The following is a 14,074-nucleotide window of genomic DNA, read 5'->3' on the forward strand; positions in this document are numbered from 1 at the left end:
TGATTTTTTTTACCAAACATAGCAGAAAACAAATTGGCCAAAAATGTTAAACATTTTTGATTTTTACATTTTTTTGGGGGGAATTTCAAATAAAAAAATGTGAAAAATATTGTTATTTTTGCAAATTTGTCGCTCTTTTTTTGTTTATAGCGCATGATTAGTGTTGAGCGAACACGGACTGTATTATTCGTGTTCGTACCGAATAATTGGATTTTTTGTACCCGAACACGGACACGGACACTTTACTGTATGTTCGGGTAAAAATCCGTGTTCGGTCGTTTTATTTCCGGGTTTTGCATGCTTTGGCGCTCTTTTCATGGCGGGCTTTCAACAGCCAATCAACAATCGTTTAACTGGTGTGCCTTAAGCCATCCCAGCCATGCCTGCAAATGTCTCAGTAGCTGTGATTGGCCGTCTGAAGCATGTGACCAAGTCTTTATAAGTTCGAGGCAGCCGCAGCGGCGTCATTATGCTGCTTAGATTCAGGGACAGAGCACACATCAACGTGCTGGCTGCTGATTAGGGAAAGATAGGCAGGAAAAAACCATTTGTGTCCGGATAGAATTGAGGGACAGGTCGGAGTGTTTAGGCAGGGCGAGTTGTAGGCATTTTAGGGATAGAGTCTGCTGAATTATATAGGGTCAGTGTCTTCTACAAACTACAATCGATATTGCTGTGTGGGGGGTGGGGTCTGCACTCAATCCTGATCTACGATCTCTTCTCAATCCTGTTAGGGACAGAGTCTGCTGAATTTTAGGGAAACTGTGTTCTACAAACTACAATCGATATTGCTGTGTGGTGTGGGATTGGAGATAGGCAGGTGTCAGTGATCCACATCCATTTTTCTGTGTGGGAGCTGCAGTGAACACAATCTTTTTGGGCTGCAGTGAACACAATCTTTTTGGGCTGCAGTGAACACAATCTTTTTGGGCTGCAGTGAACACAATCTTTTTGGGCTGCAGTGAACACAATCTTTTTGGGCTGCAGTGAACAAAATCTTTTTGGGGTGCAGTGAACACAATCCTTTTTGGTGTGCAGTGAACACAATCTTTGTGGGGTGCAGTGAACAAAATCCTTTGTGGGGTGCAGTGAACACAATCTTTTTGGGGTGCAGTGAACAAAATCCTTTTTGGGGTGCAGTGAACAACATCCTTTTTGGGGTGCAGTGAACACAATCTTTTTGGGGTGCAGTGAACAAAATCCTTTGTGGGGTGCAGTGAACACAATCTTTTTGGGGTGCAGTGAACACAATCTTTTTGGGGTGGAGTGAACAACATCCTTTTTGGGGTGCAGTGAACAAAATCCTTTTTGGGGTGCAGTGAACAAAATCATTTTTGGGGTGCAGTGAACACAATCTTTTTGGGGTGCAGTGAACACAATCTTTGTGGGGTGCAGTGAACACAATCTTTTTGGGGTGGAGTGAACAACATCCTTTTTGGGGTGCAGTGAACAACATCCTTTTTGGGGTGCAGTGAACACAATCTTTTTGGGGTGCAGTGAACACAATCTTTGTGGGGTACAGTGAACAGAATCTTTGTGGGGTGCAGTGAACACAATCTTTGGGGGGTACAGTGAACACAATCTTTGTGAGGTGCAGTGAACACAATCTTTGTGGGGTGCAGTGAACACAATCATTGTGGGGTGCAGTGAACTCAATCTTTGTGGGGTACAGTGAACACAATCTCATACTGAAGGTTTGAGGGTGCTGCCTGTTCCATACTCCCCCTACTCCTCATCTAGCCTTTTAGGGGTACAAACAATAGTAATTGGGGCCTAGTGTGGTTGTGTACGTGTGATATACATACACTTTTTTGGGATCATATTTTCTATTCCGCTATTTAATCAAAAACCTTTGGGGATCAGTTAAATTGGGGGATAGTCTGTGTTGGTACGTGTGAGAGAGATCCACCTTTCCAAGTTGTTGGGGTTCATCTCATACTTCTGAAGGTTTGAGGGTGCTGCCTGTTCCATACTCCCCCTACTCCTAGCCTTTTAGGGGTACAAACAATAGTAATTGGGGCCTAGTGTGGTTGTGTACGTGTGATATACATACACTTTTTTGGGATCATATTTTCTATTCCGCTATTTAATCAAAAACCTCTGGGGATCAGTTAAATTGGGGGATAGTCTGTGTTGGTACGTGTGAGAGAGATCCACCTTTCCAAGTTGTTGGGGTTCATCTCATACTTCTGAAGGTTTGAGGGTGCTGCCTGTTCCATACTCCCCCTACTCCTAGCCTTTTAGGGGTACAAACAATAGTAATTGGGGCCTAGTGTGGTTGTGTACGTGTGATATACATACACTTTTTTGGGATCATATTTTCTATTCCGCTATTTAATCAAAAACCTCTGGGGATCAGTTAAATTGGGGGATAGTCTGTGTTGGTACGTGTGAGAGAGATCCACCTTTCCAAGTTGTTGGGGTTCATCTCATACTTCTGAAGGTTTGAGGGTGCTGCCTGTTCCATACTCCCCCTACTCCTAGCCTTTTAGGGGTACAAACAATAGTAATTGGGGCCTAGTGTGGTTGTGTACGTGTGATATACATACACTTTTTTGGGATCATATTTTCTATTCCGCTATTTAATCAAAAACCTCTGGGGATCAGTTAAATTGGGGGATAGTCTGTGTTGGTACGTGTGAGAGAGATCCACCTTTCCAAGTTGTTGGGGTTCATCTCATACTTCTGAAGGTTTGAGGGTGCTGCCTGTTCCATACTCCCCCTACTCCTAGCCTTTTAGGGGTACAAACAATAGTAATTGGGGCCTAGTGTGGTTGTGTACGTGTGATATACATACACTTTTTTGGGATCATATTTTCTATTCCGCTATTTAATCAAAAACCTTTGGGGATCAGTTAAATTGGGGGATAGTCTGTGTTGGTACGTGTGAGAGAGATCCACCTTTCCAAGTTGTTGAGGTTCATCTCATACTTCTGAAGGTTTGAGGGTGCTGCCTGTTCCATACTCCCCCTACTCCTAGCCTTTTAGGGGTACAAACAATAGTAATTGGGGCCTAGTGTGGTTGTGTACGTGTGATATACATACACTTTTTTGGGATCATATTTTCTATTCCGCTATTTAATCAAAAACCTTTGGGGATCAGTTAAATTGGGGGATAGTCTGTGTTGGTACGTGTGAGAGAGATCCACCTTTCCAAGTTGTTGGGGTTCATCTCATACTTCTGAAGGTTTGAGGGTGCTGCCTGTTACATACTCCCCCTACTCCTAGCCTTTTAGGGGTACAAACAATAGTAATTGGGGCCTAGTGTGGTTGTGTACGTGTGATATACATACACTTTTTTGGGATCATATTTTCTATTCCGCTATTTAATCAAAAACCTTTGGGGATCAGTTAAATTGGGGGATAGTCTGTGTTGGTACGTGTGAGAGAGATCCACCTTTCCAAGTTGTTGAGGTTCATCTCATACTTCTGAAGGTTTGAGGGTGCTGCCTGTTCCATACTCCCCCTACTCCTAGCCTTTTAGGGGTACAAACAATAGTAATTGGGGCCTAGTGTGGTTGTGTACGTGTGATATACATACACTTTTTTGGGATCATATTTTCTATTCCGCTATTTAATCAAAAACCTTTGGGGATCAGTTAAATTGGGGGATAGTCTGTGTTGGTACGTGTGAGAGAGATCCACCTTTCCAAGTTGTTGGGGTTCATCTCATACTTCTGAAGGTTTGAGGGTGCTGCCTGTTCCATACTCCCCCTACTCCTAGCCTTTTAGGGGTACAAACAATAGTAATTGGGGCCTAGTGTGGTTGTGTACGTGTGATATACATACACTTTTTTGGGATCATATTTTCTATTCCGCTATTTAATCAAAAACCTCTGGGGATCAGTTAAATTGGGGGATAGTCTGTGTTGGTACGTGTGAGAGAGATCCACCTTTCCAAGTTGTTGGGGTTCATCTCATACTTCTGAAGGTTTGAGGGTGCTGCCTGTTCCATACCCCCCCTACTCCTCATCTAGCCTTTTAGGGGTACAAACAATAGTAATTGGGGCCTAGTGTGGTTGTGTACGTGCGAGATACATACACTTTTTTTGATCATATTTCCTATTCCGCTATTCAATAAAAACCTTTGAGGATCAATTGAATTGCGGGATAGTCTGTGTCGGTACGTGTGAGAGAGATCCACCTTTCCAAGTTGTTGGGGTTCATCTCATACTTCTGAAGGTTTGAGGGTGCTGCCTGTTCCATACCCCCCCTACTCCTCATCTAGCCTTTTAGGGGTACAAACAATAGTAATTGGGGCCTAGTGTGGTTGTGTACGTGCGAGATACATACACTTTTTTTGATCATATTTCCTATTCCGCTATTCAATAAAAACCTTTGAGGATCAATTGAATTGCGGGATAGTCTGTGTCGGTACGTGTGAGAGAGATCCACCTTTCCAAGTTGTTGGGGTTCATCTCATACTTCTGAAGGTTTGAGGGTGCTGCCTGTTCCATACCCCCCCTACTCCTCATCTAGCCTTTTAGGGGTACAAACAATAGTAATTGGGGCCTAGTGTGGTTGTGTACGTGCGAGATACATACACTTTTTTTGATCATATTTCCTATTCCGCTATTCAATAAAAACCTTTGAGGATCAATTGAATTGCGGGATAGTCTGTGTCGGTACGTGTGAGAGAGATCCACCTTTCCAAGTTGTTGGGGTTCATCTCATACTTCTGAAGGTTTGAGGGTGCTGCCTGTTCCATACCCCCCCTACTCCTCATCTAGCCTTTTAGGGGTACAAACAATAGTAATTGGGGCCTAGTGTGGTTGTGTACGTGCGAGATACATACACTTTTTTTGATCATATTTCCTATTCCGCTATTCAATAAAAACCTTTGAGGATCAATTGAATTGCGGATAGTCTGTGTCGGTACGTGTGAGAGAGATCCACCTTTCCAAGTTGTTGGGGTTCATCTCATACTTCTGAAGGTTTGAGGGTGCTGCCTGTTCCATACCCCCCCTACTCCTCATCTAGCCTTTTAGGGGTACAAACAATAGTAATTGGGGCCTAGTGTGGTTGTGTACGTGCGAGATACATACACTTTTTTTGATCATATTTCCTATTCCGCTATTCAATAAAAACCTTTGAGGATCAATTGAATTGCGGGATAGTCTGTGTCGGTACGTGTGAGAGAGATCCACCTTTCCAAGTTGTTGGGGTTCATCTCATACTTCTGAAGGTTTGAGGGTGCTGCCTGTTCCATACCCCCCCTACTCCTCATCTAGCCTTTTAGGGGTACAAACAATAGTAATTGGGGCCTAGTGTGGTTGTGTACGTGCGAGATACATACACTTTTTTTGATCATATTTCCTATTCCGCTATTCAATAAAAACCTTTAAGGATCAATTGAATTGCGGGATAGTCTGTGTCGGTACGTGTGAGAGAGATCCACCTTTCCAAGTTGTTGGGGTTCATCTCATACTTCTGAAGGTTTGAGGGTGCTGCCTGTTCCATACTCCCCCTACTCCTCATCTAGCCTTTTAGGGGTACAAACAATAGTAATTGGGGCCTAGTGTGGTTGTGTACGTGTGATATACATACACTTTTTTTGGATCATATTTTCTATTCCGCTATTTAATTTAACTGGGCCTCCATGCGAGACCTGTGTGCCTTGTTGCGCTGTTTTGAGTACTCCACCAACATGGCCAGTGGCAATGACGCCGTTCTCAGCTTAACTATCCCACTTCTATGCCTCCTTGAAAAAACAATTCGGGCGATGATGGAAGAGGATGTGGCACAGGATGAGGAGGAGGAGGAGGATGAAGAGGTAACATTTCCAAGGCTTTCAGGGCAGTCATTCGCAAGGGGCTCCGAGGGTGGGTTCCTGCACACGCAAACGCCAGGGACGCAATTGTCCAGCAGGGGCACAGTTCTGGAGGATGAGGAGGATGAGGAGGAGGAGGAGCTGGAGGAGGAGATGGAACCATGTTCACAGCAGGGTGGCACCCAGGCCAGCTCATGGCCATCACTGGTGCGTGGCTGGGGGGATACAGAGGACACGGACCATACACCTCCCACAGAGGACAGCCTTTCGTTGCCTCTGGGCAGCCTGGCACACATGAGCGATTACATGCTGCAGTGTCTCCACAACGACCGCCGAGTTGCCCACATTCTAACTTGTGCTGATTACTGGGTGGCCACGCTGCTGGATCCCCGTTACAAGGACAACGTACCGTCCTTAATTCACTCACTGGAGCGCGATCGCAAGATGCGCGAGTACAAGCGCACGCTGGTAGACGCCATGCTGCTGGCATTCCCATCTGACAGCGGGGCCACAGTGGAAGCACAAGGCAGAGGAGGAGGAGGAGGAGGTCGCCAACGCAACCAGGGCACCGCCAGCACCTCAGAAGGCAGGGTTAGCATGGCCGAAATGTGGAAAAGCTTTGTCAGCACGCCACAACAAACAGCAGCACCAGCAGCTCAGATGGAACGTCTTAGCAGGAGGCAGCATTTTACCAACATGGTGGAGCAGTATGTGTGCACACGCCTACATGTAGTGAATGACGGGTCTGCCCCCTTCAACTTCTGGGTCTCCAAATTGGGCACATGGCCTGAGCTTGCCCTTTACGCCTTGGAGGTGCTGGCGTGCCCTGCAGCCAGTGTATTATCTGAACGGGTATTTAGCACGGCTGGGGGCGTTATAACAGACAAGCGCAGCCGCCTGTCCAGAGACAATGTGGACAAGCTCACGTTCATTAAAATGAACCAGGCATGGATCCCACGGGACTTTTCCGTACCTTATGCAGAATAGCAATGGATACCGACCTTACCCACCCATTGTTCCATTTTTGCTCTTTCTCACTCTTTTGGGGTGTACCCTCATTTAAAATTTGTGAAAAGAAGCAGTGTTGGCTACCTCGTCCTCCTCCTCAGGGCCAGATTAATGTAGGGGCTATTGGAGCTGCAGCTCCAGGCCCCTACCTTTTATATAGGCCCCGGGTTGGCCATATTCACTGTTACCGCTCTTCTGTCACTTGTAAACACAGAAGTCTGGCTTCTATGCTCGCTTCCCCAGGCAGCACCCTCAGAACCTCCCCACACAGCGTGAAGGCCGGACAAGGAGGGACAGTTGGCGATGCATGGATGTGTTTATGGGCTTCAGAGACAGCATCCCATGTTGAATTAGGCATGCATGGCTGCACCCTTCCTCCTCTGGGTGCATGGCAAGGCACGGCCCTAAGGCCCTTCAAAATCCTCAGCACCAAGCCCATGATGCTGTTAATCCGGCCCTGGTCCTCCTCCACCGCCGCTTCCACCTACACCGCCCATAGGTGTGCGCAGCCTATTGCATTAAGGTGTGCACCCCAAAGTTGAAATACACATGCATGTGTTTGCCAGCAGGGAGAGTAATGTATCGGGGCCATGTACCTGTAGGCAAGGAGAAATAGAGCAGAGCAGGTCCCAGGGAGATCTTTCCCATCTCCTCACTGGCAATGCTATGTGCCCTAGGTGATTAGGGTGTGCCCAGGCACACCCAGCACACCCTGTGCGCACGCCTATGTCACCGCCACATCCACCACCACCTTAACCTCCCTCCTACTCCATATGGGCCTCGTCCTTCAGAGATGAAGAAGAACATTGTTTTATTTTTCTGTTTTTTTTTGTTGTTTTAAGTTATTTCCCTATCCACATTTGTTTGCAGAGCACTTGCCATGCTCTTAATTACGTTTTGCTGCCATTTGCAGCACTCTAGCCCTTTCCTTTGGTGTTTTAGAGCCATTTTAGTGCCTTAAAGTTCGGGTCCCCATTGACTTCAATGGGGTTCGGTGTCCGGGAAAAGTTCGGTAAAAGTCCGGGACACGGACCCGGACTTTTTTTTAAAGTTCGGCCGAACCCGTCGAACACGGACATCTAGGTGTTCGCTCAACCCTACGCATGATCAAAAAATCGCACAGGTGATCAAATACCACCAAAAGAAAGCTCTGTTTGTGGGAAAAAAAAGAATGTCAAATTTGTTTAGGTACAGCGTCGCACGACTGCGCAATTGTCCGTTAAATTCACGCAGTGCCGAATCGCAAAATAGGGCCTGGTCAGGAAAGGGGTAAAATCTTTGGGGGCTTAAGTGGTTAAATGTCCCCCCCAAGTAAATATTCTTCGCACCTTAATGAACAGCTATAATGAACCCTAATGTGTCTACCATACTCACAGTGCATACCCACAAAGACAAATTTGAGAATTATTGGACTATAAAAGGAAATCTGAAGCAGCAAGCACAGGAATAAAATATAAACTCCATGCAGGGTCCATGATGACAAAATAGCCTGAGCTGAAAATTAAGAGTGCAAGCCAGTAAGCCACAATTCTATCTAGTTAAAGGAATATTTGCCATTATTCTGGGATTGTAGCTTTCTTTCCTCATTTTTAATTCTTTGACAGCGATACCCCTCCCAAAAAAAGTTTGTTAAATATTCTTCAATGATTTTCAAAGAAATGTTTTAAACTCTGGAGAATGTACAGTGTTCTATATACGGAACGACTGTACTGTTTTTCTGTTCTTTTTCATCAGAGAAGAGGCTCTATTCACCTTCTGTGACATCCCCAGGAGATAGAGGGGGGGAAATCAAAGGGAATTAGAGAAACTCACTCTTGTCTGTTTGGCTTGGTAATGTCTAGACTTAGCTCCAGCTTTCAAAAGAGACAAAAAATACATACACTAAGAAAAACTGACAGAATCCAGAAAAGATGTCAGTTCCTTCAGTGTGTCTCCCTTGTATCCTATATTTATTTGAATTCATGTCTTGTATGTGGTCAGCCTTTGTACAATAGCAAGCCGTTTCTATACATACAGTATATATGGCTTCTGATATAATTACAGTCAAAGGGGTTGTTTGAATTCACTATTCAAAAGTTTTTGTGACTTTCTAAATAACCTTTGTCCTGTGCTCTAATGAAACACTCGATATTGACATAATTCTCTGAATTTGCATTTTTTTCAGCCAAGTCTAAAAAAAAAAACTATTTATTCAAACTATAAAAATTTTTTTCGCACATTGACTTTCCGAACAGTATTTTATTGTAGGATGTATTATCCAGAGTGCTTAGCATTCAGGGGGCTTCCCACAAAGGGTTTTTCAGAATAATCATGTTTAAAGTATATCAAAAACCAAAATCTCTTTTTTTTTCTTTAGATGGTGCCATTTTGGATAGTTACCTGCCTTTGGTGCCATGTTACAGAGTAAGCAGCTGTTGCAGAAGACCCTCTTCACTGCACGTTCTTGCCTACACCCTGCATATTCGCTTATCCCTAATAGAAACTTGTCAGAGCTTCTAAAGTGATTGTAAAGTCTTGTTTATTTTTGTCTAAAAATAACAAACATGTTATACTTACATGCTCTGTGCAATGGTTTTGCACAGAGCAACCCAGATCCTCCTCTTTTCAGGTCCCTCGCCGGCACTCCTGGCCCCTCTCTTCTGCCAAGTGCCCCAACAGCAAACAGCTTGTTATGGGGCACCCGAGCTGAGCAGCTGCTCTGTGTGTCCATTGAGACACAGAGCCGGGGCTCGGCCCTGCCCCCTCTCTTCATTGTCTCAATTAATTTTATTGACAGCAGCGGCAGCCAATGGCCCCTGCTGTGTATCTCAGCCAATCAGGAGGGAGAGCCCCGGACAGCCGAGTCTCTTGTGCAACATCGCTGGATCGAGATGGGCCTCAGGTAAATATTAGGGGGACTGCTGCACACAGAAGGCTTTTTTTTAGAAAGCATTAGGATGAAAAATTTCTGCCTTTACAACCACTTTAACACTATCTAAAAACTTAACCATGTTTTTGATTTAGACAAATAATAGCAGAGCAAGATCATTATTGGAGTGATACAATAATTTATTCTATTAAAACAAACAGTACACCTACATGTTAAAATCTTGGTAATATAGATGGCAGATGAAAAACACCACAGGGTTGTACGCAGTATGGTGAAGAAACTGCAAGGCTGCTAATGATAATCTCACGCTGCCATTTATTTGTTGTTTGAGCCCCCTGGATTCATCTGGCAAGCTGCAGGACCCTTGTGTGTTGGAATTGTCCTTTGTTCTCACAATGCTGACACCATAGACTGCTGTCTGTTGGGCTGGACCTTTTTTTATATGTTTTTGATTTAGATACACTTTATAATCAACCTGTCATAAAATAAATAAGGGGGCTGCTTCTGTCTTCTTCTCAGAAAGCTAGCTGCTTGGCTACTAAGTTTATCCACTGGCTTCAATACTTTCTAATAGACCCAACTAGAGCTAGTATGAAAAAAGTCACAATAAAGTTCTGAATTTTTGCTCCACCTCAGTGACTTAAAGTACCAAAGTTAAAGGTTCAGTAAGGATATCCTGTAAACAAGCATTTTCAGGAGAGGTCAGCAATGGCAGCTTCCAGGATTCTCTCCTGGCTTTTTATCTTAATGCTTTCTACTGTAAGTCCACTCATTTTCCTTGGCCTGGGTTGCACTTTCTTTGTTGGAGGATTTCAATCTACTTTACATTATTTAGAATGCAAGACATATGAAACTTTTTGCAGTAGGGGAAAAAATATAGGATAGTTTAGCAGGACATAGATATCTAGGAGGGGAGCTCGTTGATAGAATTGCTGAGATTTAAAAGAAGCTGGTATTATACTCAGTGAACCTTCAGGCTAGGTTTACATCTATGCATGTGCAGTTGATGCCTTTTTGCAGTGTGTTTTCTGGCACGTTTTTCCTTTTACACGCAAGTTTTTTGTGTGTTTTTAATACAGTTTGCATTTTGCAATTTTTGGGAAGTTGTCACATACCTGGTAGCAGAGCCAGATATGATGAGGGAGGTCTCTCTTACACCTCTGACTTGGGGCCCCTGATAGTATGAACAGAAGGCACAGGAGTACAGAGTGCCTGTAACTCTTGCTAGCAGAGACGGTGTCCATGCCAGGCAGAGCAGTTGCCAGGGGTCTTCATTGAAGCAGGCAGGCAGGGTGGCAGCTGGTGAGCAGCAGACCAAAGCAGGCTGATACTGGCAATAGCAGGCAGAGGAGGCGTATACAGGTAGCAGACAGTGGGTAAGCAGGCACAGCCAGGAGACAGGTAGGTCCTGGGGACAGCAGGAGGAATAGCAGAGTCAGGCAAGGTGGGTCATACACTGGCAAGACAGATAAGGTACAGGGAAACAGACAGGAGAGTGGTCAAGGGACAAGCCAAGTCAGGAGCCAAACAGTGGAACAGTAGCAAATGGAGTAGGCAGAAGCAGTGGTCAGGAGGCAAGCCGAGGTCAGTACAGGTAGAGTTCGGGGAGTAGTTTGATGAGCTGGCTCAGTAACTGGACACAGACTACAGGATCACAGGTTTTCAGGACACAGAATGCTGAAGACAAAGCACGACTGGACCTGAGCACTGGTCCAGCTTAAATAGCTTATTTGGCACCTCTGTCATGGGTGCTCGTGTAAGAGACGTTCAGCTGGACCCAAACGGGCTTTGGCGCACATGCCCAGGCACATTACTGTGTGGACAGGGAGAAATGTGTGTGTGCGCATGCGCGAAAGCGCGTTCGCGCGCATGCATTGGTGCCAAATGGCCTATTTAAACTGAGAGGTGACAGGAGCACATTGCTGAGTGGTCTTTCAGCTTGTTCCTGTTTACTTGTGCCTTGACCTGCTTCTGGTTTACTCGTGCTTACCCTTGACTCTCCTTTGGATGCCTGCCTACCTGGGACCCCGGCCTGTGATTGACCTTGCTCCTGTCTTATGCCTTTGTACCTCACTGCCAGATTGTGTACTGACTTCAACTTGTATCCTGACACTGCTTCCATCTCACGTTTCTGTACCCGCGCTGCCTGGCTGTTGACGACTCCTTGGCTTGTGTTCCGGCTTCGCTCCTGCTTTCTCATCCAGCATCACAGAGTTCCAGTTCCAGGTGCTCATCCGGTGATCCATGGCCATCAGTCTCCTGTCAAGGCACCACCTGCTATACCAGCCCTCGTGCCACTCTGTGCCCTACACCACCTGTCATCTCTACCAGGGGTGTTGGACAGGAGGTGCAGGAGAAGCCCCCTCTACAGCTCGATCTCCACCAGGTACATGATAGCTCGTGAGTACGCCAATGTGTACGGGTGCATACATGAATATTTGCATGTATATGTGCATAAGTATTAGCATGTGCTAATTCCTATGTCTATGAGAAGGGATGTGGATTAGCATGTTGTGAAGAAGCACAGAAATCTGCCCAAAGGAGTCATCTTGTTCACTGGCATGCCCATCCTAACAGGAGTGTTGATGTTGCTAGAAAAAAAGGTGTCTGTTGTCATGAAGGAAAATGCACCACAAATGCATATACATGCGTCTTTCATACCTTTTCAGATGCAATACCATTGAAGTCTATTTAGCCAAAGATGCACCATGCTGTGTGTTAAAAAGTCCCGCTACCTTTCTAAAACGCATTGCAGGAAACTGCATAGATGTAGATAGGACCCATAGGAATAAAGTTAAATGGATTGTAGTGCGTTTCTGTGGATCTGCAAAAGCACCAAATAATGCATAGATGTGACCCTAACCTCATGGCTATAATATCTGCTTTGAAAAGACTGAGATTTTAAATAAAAAAATGGGACATTACTATTTTAGAGGTTTAGGTATCCTTGCAATTGTTTACTCATACAGTTTCCTTAAACACTTGCTGACCCACCACAGTAATTATACTGTAGTGCAGGCACATTCACATACATGTGCGTCACTGTGCCTGCTCTGGGCGCCCCTCCTGTGACCATTGAGTCCACCAGAAACAGCGGATTACAGCTACCAGTAGATTGGTCATAGCAATGACATGATAACAATGTAAACAATCTGTCCTTTTTCCATTCATGAACAGCTTGATTATGGTTGTGATCTGTAATTGGCCCATAACACATGGTACCATGTGATTAGCTGTAGCCAATCACAGATCATAACCAAGAGCAAGTTGTTCATAAATAGTTATCCCATTCAGTGATCTGAACTGTATAGGCAATAACCATGTAAACAAAAAAAATCTCTGATCACCTCCCAGAGTAGTAGTGTCAATAGTGTGACACTGAGCTGCTCTGATGAGAGGATGTAAAAAAAAAAAAGTAAAAAAGAAAAAAAATGTTTAAAAAAAATATTTAGTATTTTTTTTTTTTTTTTTAGTCAGTGTACCTGATCAATGCCACATCCCACATATGACGACACTGTACTTCACAGGTGACCATTAGTAAAAAAAAAAAAATGTGGAAAAAAAAATTGTATTTAATTTCTTAATTTTCCAAAAATTGTAACAAAACAATGACAACTTTAAAAACCTTGCCATGCTTCAGACTGTCTACTTTCCAAATAGGAGTAATTTGGGGGTAAGTTGTACTGTCCTGTCAGTTTAGGACCTCAAGAAATGAAATAGGCAGTCAGTACATAAGGACTGATCAGTTTTCAAATATACAGTATATTACCGAAAATATTGGGACACAGGCCTTTACACGCACATGAACTTTAGAAATTAACATCTTGTTACGTTCAAGGTTACAAAGAAGGTAGCAACCTATAGTCAGCATTGGAACTTACAAATAGTAATTACATCAAACTGTAACGTTACAACTATGTGGTAGATACGAGATTCAACGCCCAACCCTTGTGGGCAAGGCGTCAATGCCCATCTAGAGGAAGTACAAGAGAGCTAATATGGCTAAGAAAAGGGTAGAGGTTACACGAAAGATGAGGAAATTAGGAGGTTGTGCACTTTGCCGGGGATCAATTGATTGTACATGAACAAATAGATAATTGTGACAGACATGTGTTCCACCTTGGCTCCCTTTGGTCTCAATGTTGGGGTTGGAGTGATTGCTACTTCCAGGTATGTCAATAGGGAATGTTATAGTAGTTATGTAAGTTTGATGCTTCTGGGGTGGTTTACCATGGTAACCAATTTTTGCGGAATTTATCTTCTGGAGAAAAGATACTCCATGTGGCAATGTTCGTTAATAGTGTTGATTAGTGTAGTGATAGTTGGTGGAGATGACTTGACTGCACGCAAGTGCACATATCAAGGTCCATAATGATATAGATGAGCGAGTTTGGGGTGGAGGAACTTGACTGGCCTGCACAGAGTCT

The sequence above is a fragment of the Pelophylax lessonae genome (genome assembly GCF_965119305.1).
Source record: "Pelophylax lessonae genome assembly, chromosome: 9".
Classification (NCBI taxonomy): domain Eukaryota; kingdom Metazoa; phylum Chordata; class Amphibia; order Anura; family Ranidae; genus Pelophylax; species Pelophylax lessonae.